Genomic DNA, 14,585 nt, shown 5'->3' with positions numbered 1-14,585 from the left:
AGCTTGACATTTGGTGTGTCTCTTTAAATCTCAGCTTCTGGAGGACTAGGATGGGGATCTCCCAAGCATGAAATTCATCACAAAGTGTCCATTCTTATCACAAACTCCAAAATTTCCACCCCTGGCTCCCAGGCAGTTTTTTGGTCATTTTTCGTGCCTGCCCTCACACACTGCAGCCTGGGGTGGGGTGGGGACAGAGTCTTGGGTGTGCCCAGCCCCCGACGTGGGGAGTACATCAGTGGATGTGGTCTCTGGGATCTGATCAGAGTCTGGGGTTTGGCTGGTAAGCCTTCTGACCAGAGCCTCATTAATAAACAGACCATTCATTTAAACACTGGGATCTTTTCTGGATGGGAAAGGAAAGCTCAATGTCAGTGGGCCTCGTGCAGTCAAAGATTCTCTCCCTGGTCTGTGTGAAGACGAGTCCCCTGGAGAAAGTTTATCAGCTTAAATAAATTTTCATTCAGCAACTCATAAAAATTTCTTGAAGACCTACTATCTGCTGGGCATTAGGAAGACACACACCTGAAACTAAAGCATTGTTGGTGCCTTCGAGGAACCCAAGGTCTGGTCGGGGAACAAACGGATAACCCAGCAACTCGGTGCAGCCTGAGGATGGTGCGATGTGGACAGCGCTGAGGAGAAGCGAGCTTCCTAGTAGAACCTCAAGGAATCTTCCTGGCTGAAGGGTGGGAGAGGGGCAGCCCCGGTTGAGGGCAGAAAGGCCTGCACTTGGCCATGGCAATGGGAAGGCCCACACATGTTCAGGAAACGTGGCTTACAATTAGGAAAAGCATGCAGAATACATGTCTGGAAACCCCAGAGCCCTGGCTCTCACTGGAGAAGCTCACAGAGTAGAGGTGACAGGGAGACCTGGCTCATGGCACCTGGTGATCAGTGGGGAATGCAGGATGTAGTTGTTTGTAGTATTAAATGTACATTTTTTTTCTACTTTAGTGCTAATGCATATCATTGAATTGGTAAAAATTAAATGAAAGGACAAGGCAAGTCCAGTGGAGAGGTCTTTTTCAAATACCTCCAGAACACCTACAATTTTCATGCCAGATGCCCTTGAAGGACTCTGTCTTGAGCTGACTGCTATTTTAGCTCTCAAAGAGAGAAACACCTTCCAGGGTAGAAGCCTAACCCCTACAGGGGTTAATAGCATGAACTCAAATGTGACAGACACCTGCATTTGAATCCAGGCTCTCTCTCTTAATAGCTCTTGATGTTGGGCAAGTTGGTCAAATTCATCTTTCTCTCTTGTGCTCCCTCTGGGTTTTCTCATGTTTCCTCATGTTCCAGAGCCTGTTCCTTCTCCCCCTTCACCTAATGAACTCCAACACAACCTTCAGTTATCATTTCAAATGGCACTTCCACAATGAAGCCCTCCATGACTATGTCCAGGGATAATAATCTATCTTGCAGGGCTGTTATGATTAAATTATTAATACATATAAAGAGCTTAGGATGATGCATGGCACATAATAGACATTCAATATAAGTTAGCTCTTATTTCATAAAGACTCACAGGATAAGTTATTCTTGGATTTTAGTACAAAAACTAAAATAGTGACCCTTGAAGATCTGGTATTTTTCCTCTTACATCATGGCAGATTTAATAAAGGATAGTATGTTTCTTCTTTTGACTTGATATCCGAAATTTTAGAGCTAAATTTTGTGTTTAAGTATAGCAAAACCTCATCTCATACTCAAAATATGTAAGCATCATTCTGTCTACAGCCTTTGTTATTTCTTATATTTATCTTGTGTAACTGGATAGCTATTGAACTCCACCTCAAATCCTTTTATGAAGCAAGGGGCATACATATGATACATTCGTAAGTTCCATAATAATAGGTTGGGGAATAAAAGCACATTTTAGGTGGATATTTACATCAGGTAAATTTTATGTGACCAAAGTTTTCTCTGTAATTCTCTATAAACTTCTATGCTTCTTTTTGAATAACTAAAATTAAATTTAGTATTAATGGGGAATGATTCAGTACAGAAATTTGAATGTAATATGTTCCAAATGCTTATAATTAGAAATTGCAAAATTATTGCTGGAAGGATTTGAAAAGTTCAGCCTCTTTTCCACTATTCATACCATAGAATCATAGAATTTTAGAATAGGATATAATTTGTTTACTTTTCATGTTTCACTTGGCTTGAACAATAAAAAAGAGGCCTGACCAAGTTAATTTTTCTATTAATCTAGCTTCAATTTCTTCATAAAAATGAGACAAAGCTGTTGTATTTTCACTGAAGTATGGTGTTGGAGTATCCCTTAGTTGGGTATTTCATCTGACTCCTTATCAAGGACGACCTCTGAAGCACTTGCAAGAGGAGATTATTGAGCTCATGTTAAAATCTTTTAAAAAGAACTTTTAAAGACTTTCATTGGTAACTTATTTTAAGACTTAACATTTCTGCTTTTTCTGTTTAATTTACAACTGCAAATTGAAGCTAAAATGGGTACTCCTGCTGGGTAGAGAGGGGAGAAATAATTAATAACTGTTCGTTGTGTTACAGCCCATTGTTGAAAACCAGTAATAACCAATTCATTCATTCATTCATTCATTCATTCATTCATCAACCAAAAAATACTTACAGATTGATGTCTGTATGCCACGTTATGTACCAGGTTCTAGAGATGCTCTGATAACTCTTTATCCTCAGTGAGTTTTATGAACTAGGGGGTAGAGATAGACAAGTAACCAAATGAAAAAGAATTCTGAACTCTTCCTGCTTCTGTTTTGATGAAGACATTGCTATGATAAACATGAGAAATCAAAGTCAACCTGAAACCAGTTCTCCCTGACACATAATTTATTCATAAAGCAATATACTGGAATTCGTTCCTTAAATTTTGGACCCTTCATCTGATGAAAGGCTGTATGAGGTACAAGTCTGTTGAGCAGAAAGAAGGATTTGAAAAGGATTTCCTTGGAAGAAATGGTGTTACAAGTCCCTAATTTTTGCTCCGAAGGTAGGATGGGAAAAGGATCCTACTTTCTTCATCTCAAGCCTTTACCATGATTACTTGGAGAGTTCGCTGTGTGTTCTGAGGATTGGGACCACCGTAGACTGGGGTCTAGCTCTAACTTGGGAAATCTGGAGGGTGATGGGAGTGGGTGAGAAGTGGTGTTCATGCTGCACAGGGGACAGCCTACATGCCTGGGGTTTGCCAGAGTAGAAGATGCAGGAATCCTTCCCATGGGAGAAAGGGCCAGGCTGGAACCATCTATTCCTGCTGTGAACCAGGAGTGCAGAGCAGGCTGCAGGCCTGCCAGACAGAACACATCCCCTTTAGCTCATCTTGTGATTTGTAGGTGAGGAGTCCCTGAGGATGGGAATCCCCAAGAATTAAAAATCAAAACAAAACAAGACAAAACTACAACCTCTGAGGAAAAAGTCGGCAATCATCATTTGCCGGACCAGAGAACTCAAAGTTACCTAACCAATATTTTTCTTTGTTAAATCTGGCAATTCTGCTTGCTTTCGCCCCCTGCCCACAGCCACGTGAGCCGCTGTCGAAAGGGAAAGGGGGCCATCAGGGAGACACAGGGCAGAAGCTAGTCACACCCCCTTCTTGGAAGTCAGGCAGCTGCTAACTGCAGGACTCAGCAAGGACAAGAGAGGGCATTCTTAACTTTGAAGGTTGAAGAATTGCCAAATATTTCGGGCAGAAAACATTCTAGTTTGTCAATCTAGTTTTGTGAGTTAAAGTGATCACAGAGCTGACTCTTTCATGTGAGCAAGTGGGAAGTTGTGGGGATCTGCCAATTTTCCTTCCAGGGATGGGGAAGATGATCTCTTCTGAATAAAAGTTTAAAGGGACAGAAGAGACAAATAAATTGGTCGCTTCGTCCCATCCACACCCACATCCACATGCCTGATGGGCGGAGCACAGGGTGTTAAGGGGGAGAGGCGGTAGAGGCACCTAACATGGGCTCAGGGGGGTACAGAGGAAGTAACATTGTTGAACCAAGAGCAGAAGGAATTTGAGGATTTCTGTGCAAAGATGGAAGATTAAACACTTTGACTTCCTGCCAAGTTCCCCATAAAACAATTCTAAAGTGATTTTTGAAAGTCTTAAGCCCCAAAGCAAAGGAAGAAGAGAAAAGTAAGCAATAACTACAAAATTTTGTAACCTGGAAAGCAGATGGATGAGAGAATTGATGGTTCGGCAGAAGTGAGAGATAAAATCCAACTCAATATATGCGGGACCCATAGTTCAGAGAGAGGTACTGTCTGGAACTAGTAGGAGAGGGAGCATCAGAAAGGCTAAGATGAGGAGGCTTGGTTGAAAGTTGGTTTTTGAAGTACTCAGATTCCCAGATCTCAACAACCAACAACCCTGGCAAGAGAAGGAGGATTTATTTTTTTCTAGAAAGAGACTGAGCTCAGTTGAGGATGGAGCTACCATACTGAAAGCAGGGGATTAAGTGAATGCGTACAATACTGGATGTTGAGACCATCCCCAGCCCTCTTGCATTCAACTTGCTGACGTTGAACAGCCAGGCCTTCACCTTCCATGCAGGGGACTGAAGGACTTTTTCTGGGTAATCTGGCCAGCCTAAGCACAGAGATCTGAAGATGGGGACATCCAGGCTTCCTCACCTAAGTTGCCAAGTCAGATCACCCTACAGTGAAGTTCACAGCTCAGGAGTGCTACACTTGTGTTTGGAGGATTTGGTCCCCATACTTAAATGTGAGGCATAGTCAAGGATAGCCAGGCTTCTGAGCAAAGCTTCTGATGTAATACAGGAAGTGTGATATCTGAATCATAGGAGTTCCAGAAGAAAGATGAGGCAAAATGGAAAGTCGGATGTAAAGGAAAATTCAAGTGAGTATATTGGATTTGAAGGATCTAAGTTCGAGACTGAAAAAGCTCATTGTTTGCCTGGCAACAAATGAAGTGGATTAAAATAGATGCAAGACATATCATTATAAAATATCAATGTGCTGGGGAAAATTGAGGCACCCATAAACTGAGGAAAAAGGCAGGGGTGGGTGGGAGGTGGGGGGAGTGGGGGGGGAGAGAGAGAAAATCAGTAAAACAAATGGTATCATATTTCTCATCTGCCAGAAACCTTTAAAATTCCTATTCTCAGTCTATAATCAATTGTCAGGATAAATAAATAAACAGCAACAACAACAAAGAGGAAGGTAGAGAATAGGAGAGACACAGGAGAGAGGTAAAGGGAATTCTCAAGGTGATGGTGCGGGGAGGTCCTAGGGTGGCAGAAATTTACCAGCTAAGGAGCTCCAGAAGTCCAGGCTGGATCCTGCAGAAGGCTCTAGAAGAGGTTCCTTCAGAAAGGTGCCATTGAGAGAATGCCTGCCATGTCTCAACATCTCAAGAGAAGATTTGGAAAATTGATGAAGGATTTGGAGTTAAACTGATAAATACATAAATAATTAAGAAACCCTGCAAGATTATTATTAACTTAGGGGAAACAAAAAAAAATGTAAGAAAAGCAAAGAAATTATAGTGAACTCATGAGTCAGCTGTAAAAAGCATGTCTGTATATATATTTGTGTGTTAGAAACAGAAGGGAAGACAATGAATCTTCTGTAATAGTGGCAAGTCAAAAGACAAATGTCTAAAACCCCAAACTAGAAAAATCAGCAAGTAGCAGTACAAATATATTATTTAGAGACATAGAAGCAATTGCCAAAATATTTAGTTAAAAGAAGTGATTGCCTTTAAGAAGAGGGGGGAAATGGGCAGAGAGGTTAGCTTAGTATTGTTGGTAGGCAAACTTTGTAAAACTATTAATATAAATGTCACAAAAAACTACTACTTATTTTGAAAAGAAAGGTAGAGTGATGGTGTGTGTGTGTTTGTTGGGGGCAGGAGGGCTAATAGAGCTCCAGTCAGAGGGAATAAGACATGTGAAGGCCCTGAGCAAGACAGGGAGAGCATGGCTCCTTTGAGCCTTGAAGAAGTTCAAGGTGAGTGTGCCAGTCAGATTGAGGGGCAAGGTGGGGAGTATCGAGAGATGAAGCTAGAGGATAAGCAGAGACCAGATCATGAATGGACTTTAGTTTTGTCCTAAGGATAATGGAAGTCCTAAGGAAGGACACTTTTATCTGGAAGTAAGAGAAAGATTAGATGAAAATAGCTTGAACAATAAGGGAACTTTATTATGATTTATCCCATAAGAAGAGGTCTAGAGGAGGGAGGTTAATTCAGCAGCTCAGTGATATCAGGGAGCCTCAGACTCTTTTCTTTCTACTCTGGTCTTCTTGCTGTGCCAGGTAAGTCTCTCAGAATGGCTAAAAAAGCCAGATATTGCCTCCCCACACAATAGCGTCCAAGGGTAGAAGGAAGGATAGGCCATGTTCCTTCCTCATATCTTTGGATCAGTTATTTATTGAGACATAACAAACTACATCAAAAATTAATGGCCTGTAACAATCACCATGTTAGGCACTGAGGACTCTGGGAGTCAGTAGTTTGGGTTCGGCTTAGCTGGGAACTTCAGCTGCTCTGTCCTGGACTCACTCATTCTCCCGCAGTCAGTCCATTGGTGGCTTAAGTGGGGCTTGATGGTCTAAGATAAGCTCCCTTACCTGTCTGGGACCTCAGCTACGATGACTGGGACAGCTGGCCTCCCTGCTCCAAGTGGTCTTCTCTCCCAGATGACTAGACTGGGCTTCTTCCCATGGCAGTCTCCAGAGAGTGTGCTAAGGAAGTGAGAGCTGAAACTACAAGGCATCTTGAAGCCTAGCCTCCAAAAGCCCATGAAACCACTCTGCAACATTCTATTGGTGAAAGCAGGTTACAGGAACAGCCCAAATTCAGGGGATAAGAAAATATTTAATCTCATGATGGGAAGAACAGTGAAGTCGTACTGCAAAGGTATACATAAATAAGAATGGTAGGAGTTCTTATGGCCATCTTGTAAATAAATCTATCACAGCCTCCTTTGAAGAATAGAGAATATGATGTTACACAAATTATTCTCAGGCCCTTTCCTAAACCAATCATAGAGAGGGCAATTAAATTACTCTGGTTGGGTAAGCATAATCAAGGTTGACTCCCTGGAACTGAGGACCCATCCTTCTCAGGAGCAAAAGGGTTCTTGTTGCAAAAACGTATGTGCGTGGGATTTGGATAGAAAAATAAACATTATCTCCCAGATTTTTCTAGAGATGCATGATTTCATTTTTAAAAGATAACCTTTAAAAGATAATGATTTCATTTAAAGATAACCTTTAAAGGATGAAAAGATACTATTTCACATTTGAAAGATAACCTTGAAATATGATTTCATTTTTAAGAGAGGATTATTCCTCTTGCTTGGAGGGAAGCAAGACTGAAGGCAGGTAGACCAGTTGCAGGATTTGTCAACCTCAGCACTATTGGACATATTGAGCCAGATAATTCTTTGTTGGGGGTAGAGGACTTTGTGTTTTGAAGTATCGCTGACATCTTCCCACTGGATGCCAGAAGCTTACCTCCAGCTGTAACAACTAACTTGTCTGCAGACACTACCAATTATCATCGGGGGGACAAAGTTACTCCTGGTCGAGAGCCACTGGATTTGGAGGGTAATGCAATGATTTAGATGATGATTGCATTGACCTGAACCAAGGTAGAGGCAGTAAGAATGGAGGCAAGAAGGAATGAGATCTTCAATTTGGCAAATGATGAGGAATGAATGGGAAGTGTGGGTGACAGCCAGGTTCTGGTCTAGACACTCTATGCTTTGGACACATAAGAGGAGACACAGGGTTGGAGAAAATTAGATAATTAGCTCAGTTTGGGACACATTCAGTTTGAGGTGTTTGAGGAACATAAATAAAGATGTCCAAGAGGCCTTAGAGTAAGGGTCTCAAATTGGTGATGCTTGAACCCAGCCCAATTTCATACTTACGTTCTTTGTCTCTACAGTCAAAAAACAAAACAAAACAGATAGGCCAACATTTAAGAATTTGGAGACTTCATATACAATTTGAAATTTTAAGTTTGTTTAAAATACTGGAAGATCAGAACATACTGGACCCAAGTTCTCAGATGACAAAAATCTGCTGAGCTGAGTTTGCCCCCATTTGCCTCAATCTCCCCCAAGGCATTCTTGACTCCATCCCATTGCTTGCCTGCTTAGCCCATAAGAATTTGAGTGTAGATTCTTTGCTTTGGTTGGACTTTTCTGCTCTTTGACATAGACACAGATATGAGAACAATTCCAAGAGGCTCCACGTTACATCCTCTCTGTTGCCCTCTGACCCATACATTTCAGTCAGACCTTGTAGGTCTTTCTAAATACATCTTTCATTTTTTTCCTTTCTGATCCTGATGGTAATACATGTTTCTTGTGGGAAACAGAAAATATAATGCACATAGTATCCCAAATCTTACAGTCCTCTTGGGTTTTGTTGCTGGATTTCCATATATCCCTGGAAGTAGTGATCAGGACTCACTTGCCACCTCCAGGAGGGGCCACCTCTCTATTTCCAAAGTGTCAAAGGAAGAAAATTAAACAAGCTTGTGTTTACCTCTCTGCTTTTGTGCATTTTAAGCCCGTCACGCTGAGGGTTGCTAAGGAAAAATTTTTTTTGAAACGCTCAAGAATTCAGGCAATTAAGTGTTTTTCCAACATCAAACAATTCCATACTCAGAATTTATTACCCCTCATGTCTCTCAGTGGTTCAAGGAAACATTTTCCATTCATGTTAATTTGTTATCTCAAATGCTTTTTAAAATGAGCCTTAAGTGTACTATTTGTAAGTAGGTGACAAAGTTCTTTTAAAACTGCTTGAATAATAGAAAAAAATGACATGCCTCTTCAAGAACAAAATGGGCCATGATAATGTGAGGGAGAACATGTAAGAAGGGATGTAATGGTTAGAATTAAAATGACGTCTGACAATTACTTTCAATTTGAACCGAGGTGAAGAAAATCAGAATTACAATACTCTTGTGATTAAATTTTGATGAGATGAAAATGTCATCATTGTCTGATGAGAATTTTTTATTAGAGTTCAAAGAATATGAATGATTTAACCACAATGTACCAACACCACAGGGCTGAATAATCTGTATCAGTTTTTCTCAACTCTTTCTTACTGCGGGTCACCAGAGAATCTCAGCAGCTCTCATTCTTCGTGCTTCTGCGACTATTTCCATGAGATTGGCTTTTGAAACAACAAGATAAAGCTTACATCCTTTGTGATAAGTTCTGACATTGAAATCCTGGAGTAGCTTAATGTGGTGAATCATTTCCAGGAGCCATGTGCTGAGATTTAGGCTCATATGTTTTCTTTTTCAAAGACGGACATTTTATTCATTTTTTATTTTTTACTTTTTATTTTTTTAAAGATTTTATTTATTTATTTGACAGAGAGAGACACAGCAAGAGAGGGAACACAAGCAGGGGGAGTGGGAGAGGGAGAAGAGGCTTCCCGTGGAGCAGGGAGCCCAAGGCGGGGCTTGATCCCAGGACCCTGGGATCATGACCTGAGCCGAAGGCAGACGCTTAACCAACTGAGCCACCCAGGCGCCCCAAAGACGGACATTTTAGAGGCTAAATTTCTTGAAAGAAATGGGGAGATCCCGCTTTCATCCTGTCTTCCTTGCTGAAAATCAAGATGTACTTTTATTCCACGGGAGGAGCCTGTTTCCCTTTAGCCTGACATTTGACCATTAAAATTGAGATGGGGGCTCACGTCTGTGAAAGACAAAGCATAGTTCAGTTCTCTTTGGGGCACTGATTCCACATAGGAGGAGAAGAATGTGCTGACTTAGCACAGGGACTTTCTGTGCATACGGGCAACTGCTGTGTTAGCAACTTCTGTACTGGGTGGGGGCAGGAGCGCAAGGAGCCTCCCCCTCCCCCCCCACTTTACTGTAACTGGGGGATTCCTGATTGCCCTCCCTCCCTCTTCCCTGTCTTTCCTCTTTCCCCTCTGGGAGCCCTAAATTGAATCAATTTAGTTATGGTTTCTCATAGTCATTGGTTATACATCTCTATATTTTATAAGATTGTTGTCTTCTGAGAGTCTGAGTCAAAGTATTGAGGGACTTAATCTACAACCCTGTAGTTTGCAAACACGGAGGTACTAGGTGTGTGTTCAGTTCTGTTTTGTACATGAAAAGCTCCTCTTTTACTTACTGTTGCAGGAAAGGGAAAGTACCAACAAGGGCTCTTCTATTCAGTTACTTCCCAAAGCTGTTGCTGTTGTAACAATGTTATAACTCAGCCCACTCAAAGATAACCTTTATTTTATCTTATTAAAAAAACACAGTCTGTAAAGGGTGCCTGAGTGGCTCAGTCGGTTGAGTGTCCAACTCTTGATTTGGGCTCAGGTCATGATCTCAGGGTCATGAGATCGAGGCCTGCTTTGGGCTTCACGCTGGGTTTGGAGTCTGCTTGGGATTCTCTCTCTCTCTCCCTCCCCTACCCCCACCCCCGTTCCCTCTCTTCTTTGCCTACTTCAAACAAACAAACAAACAAACAAAAAACCAGTCTGTAAACTTTATAGACTGATCTAGGGTAAGCTCAGATTATTTCCAAACACCATTTTATTGGTTCCCTTATTAGAATTTTATTTTATTTAAAAAGCCAGGAAATTTAAGCTAGAATGGGGAAAGTATATCGTGTAAGAGGTGTCTATCATAGCCCTGCTCCGTAAAGAAAGAGTTTTCTTGGCCATTCCAAGTCCCTTTCAAAAACACTTCGTAAGTTTAGCTGATTTATCTTTGTGGCATTTGTACTTGAATATTTAAATAATTGCTTCAAAGGTGGTCAAAATGATAATGAGAGGTGAAGTCGGGAACAACTGAGAAGTTTAACCGCACTGCAATCTCTCCTGGATATGAAAAGTCAAAGGCTTGGAAAAAGCAGATATGAATGTTGGAATAGTCGGAAGCCTACAGCACCACAAGTAGGACACAACGCAGTGCAGTGTGGCTCAGAGGAGGCTAGATAGACTGAGAAAAAAGAGAACCCTGGTTCTCTCTTCCAGATCAAATGAAAAATATCTCAAACAGTGATCTTCATAATATTTTCAAAAGGAACAATATCAATGAAAAATGTCTGAAATTATCCAAAGTTTCCCCCTTGAGGCAACTAACACTATATTCTTTTTTTCCCCCCAAGATTTTATTTTTCAGTAATCTCTACACCCAATGTGGGTTCAAACTCACAAGTGGGTTGGAACTCACAACCCTGAGATCAGGAGTCATGTGTTCCACTAACGAAGCCAGCCAGATGCCCCAACACTATGTTTTAAGGTCTGTGATAGTCCAGGTCTGTAGTACTTGATAGATTGCTCTTTGTCAGTGTTGTACATAAGGATTTCCTCTAGCATGGACAGTATATGTTTCTTGCCACTTAAGGAAGCATGGCTGATGGGAAATTAAACTGATAGAAGAATGGAAGAAATGGGGGAACTTTGTGTGATTTAGGGGAATAATTTAGGGAAATGGGATTAATTCGGGTATGAGATCCAGTTTTTGCTCTACTTTTTAAAATTTATTTTAATTTTTTAATTTTTAAATATTTTATTTATTTATTTATTTGACACACAGAGAGAGAGAGCACAAGCAGAGGGAGCAGTAGAGGGAGAAGCAGTCTCCCCACTAAGCAGGGAGCCTGACGGGGGGCTCAATCCCAGGACCCTGGGATCATGACCTGAGCCAAAGGCAGGCGCTTAACCAACTGAGCCACCCAGGCGACCCCCTCCCCCTTTATTTTAGAGAGAGAGAGAGACCATGAGCAGGGAGGGGCAGAGGGAGAAGGAAAGGGAGTATCTCAAGCAGGCTCCATAGTCAGCACAGAGTCCGATGCAGGGTTCGATCCCACAACCCTGAGATCATGACCTGAGGCGAAATTAAGAGTTGGATGCTTAACTGACTGAGCCATCCAGACATCCCTAGTTTTTGCTTTATTCTTGGGTATAATCTTGGGTAATTTACTTAATCTCATTGACACTTGGTTTTCTCATCTTTCTAAATGAAGATGATAGTAATGCTTACCCCATTTAATGTAGATTAAATAATTGAGAGTAATATTTATAATTTATAAAACCCCCAAAATATACCCATAGTTGGTAATTATTCTAATCCATGCATTTCTCCTCTACTTTCCTGACCTATGGCCAATGCTTTCATAAGGGAAGAAAGAATCCAGGCTAGGATTGCCATCTGTTCACATATTAACTTCATGTCTCCAGATTGTATCCACTCATCCATCCACTCCTCCATCCATCCATCCACTTGCATCCACCCATCCATCCACTTCTCCATCCATCCATCTATTCATCCATTCACCATGCTTTCATTGACCACTAGCCATGTGCTATCACTATGCTATGCACAAAGCTTTCAAAAATCAGTGCCACAGTTTCTCAGAGGTTTCTGACTATGTGGTGGGAGAACTCAACTCAGCTTTCTAGAGTTCTCAATGTCTCCTTGAACCTGAGGAGTGAAGAGGTAGACAAATGAAAAAAAAAATAGTAAGAATTATTCAGGTGACATATTATTTTGGACATTTTCCAAGCAGGATAATTATCTAAAATCAGGCTGACGTTTATATCTCTAGCTTCCCATGCTTGTTAAAATACTTTTCTTGCTGAAATACTCATTGAGCTAAATTTCGTCTAACATCTGGCCATTGTATAAATACAGCAATGAAAACATGTCTTGTTGCCTACACATTAGGTATAAATTTTAGAAATCCAATTAGTGTTTTATTCTTTCTGTGCACTTTTTCTTTGGTTTTTCTTTAGTGCTTGAGCTACTTTCAGGCTCCTAACTGGAACTATAAGAATTCAAATATTTAGCACACACCTACACAACGGCAAAAGCAACTAGATTGAGGTACAGTGCTTTGTAGTATTTCCCCGTGATTGTGAGATACTCCTTAGGTTCTTTATTCATTCATGCAACGAGCATATATTGAGCGAAATGTCAAGCCTGGTGCTCAGTGCTGCGGGTGGGGGATACGGAAGAAATAAAATATCATCCTAGCCCTTAAGGAGTTTAGAAGCTAGTAGGGGAGACAGATACCTACACAAGCTATTTCACTACGATGTGAAATACTGCCATTGCTATGTTGGCGAGCACTGACAAATGCTGTAAGAGAGGTACGTGTCCACCAGGCTCCAAAGGCATCATTCACTACTCATCGGATGGGTTGTAGACTACATAAATGAGTGTCTTCAATTCTTCCCTGAGGCTCTATAGCCTCTCAAAATTGAGGAGCCCCTCAAACTAAGAACCCAGGGGAGTGTCCTAGTACTCACTGTGCCTGCATTATCCATCTGGGTAGGCAGACTCTGCCAAATGCCCTAAGGATGGATCATCTATTTAGCAATACCAGCCTCATCTGAGTCACAGTTGATGAAGTCTTCACTTTCAGACTCACTGTAATGACAGCTGATTTTCAATGGCCTATTCTGCATGGATGTGAACCTTTAGAAGTAAGCCCACAGAAGTACCATTTTCGCTGTGTCCATCAGGGCCTACCATCATGTATCCTCTGCAGCCTTCCAAAAAATGCATTTCATTATATAGATCCCACCCCTGTTTCATTTGGTGTTGATTATATTCAAATATCTAAACCTTTGGGTCATTCTAAAGGATGCTCTCAAGATCTAACTTGAAAAAACTATGAATTTTCAAACATTATCAGATGCAATGCTTACTTTTTAAACATTAAAAGTTTATTTGCCCAAACTTAGTAGTATGAGATACAATGCAATTCATGGAAATCAACCACAATGCTAATACTTAATAGATTATTCCAAATATTAGACATTTTAGACATTGCAGTTTAAATCTCAACATTACCTCTGATGTTGGGATAACATTTCAGTTAATAAATAGTTGTGAATATAACCATATGCTTAGTTTATTCTCACCAGTTTATCAAGAATTACAATAGTGATTTGGGTCATAAAAGTGATAAACAATTATATTGTCATAAACTGCATGTTTATTTAATTAATCCTGAAAAGAATCTAAAAATATATTCCAACGGGTTATATAAATTAGGTGTAATTTTTAGCTCTTGGATTTTAACACATGTGGGTGACCCTATAACTGCTTTCATAGGGTATGGTCATCTGCAAAAGTGTGTGGCCACAGGTTTTGAGCCCTGAATTAAATGTCTTCTAGGTACTTCAGAGAACTACGAATTTCAAAAGTTACTGCTATTTTGGGGTGATCTATAAAGTATTACAATACAATGCAAGCACACAAAATTTGTGGTAAAGAAAGTGAGTTTTGTTCAGTGCACTTTCCAGGTAGTAGTCACGTCTTCCTAAAAATTTTGATGCCATGAACATAAACATAAAGACAGAATTACTTTCAGGCATAAGATATTCTGAGTTTGCCCATCCTACAGTGCTTCTAAGGAGAAGTTATATTGGCCTTGTATCATCTGATAAGGCTGTTTCTTGAGCTCCTACTGTCGTCTAGTTGTCACGAAGGCAACTTCCCTGTCAAATGTTCACAACATGCAGGGATAGTATCAACACGATGCAACAAAGGGCCTCGCCAGGATTAATTTTAGTGCTTCAGTTTGCTACTCTATTTTGGAATTTTCCTGTTCGTTACTGAATTG

Source organism: Neomonachus schauinslandi, chromosome 14, assembly GCF_002201575.2.
Source record: "Neomonachus schauinslandi chromosome 14, ASM220157v2, whole genome shotgun sequence".
NCBI classification, from domain to species: domain Eukaryota; kingdom Metazoa; phylum Chordata; class Mammalia; order Carnivora; family Phocidae; genus Neomonachus; species Neomonachus schauinslandi.
Note: the sequence above shows the minus strand (reverse complement) of the source record.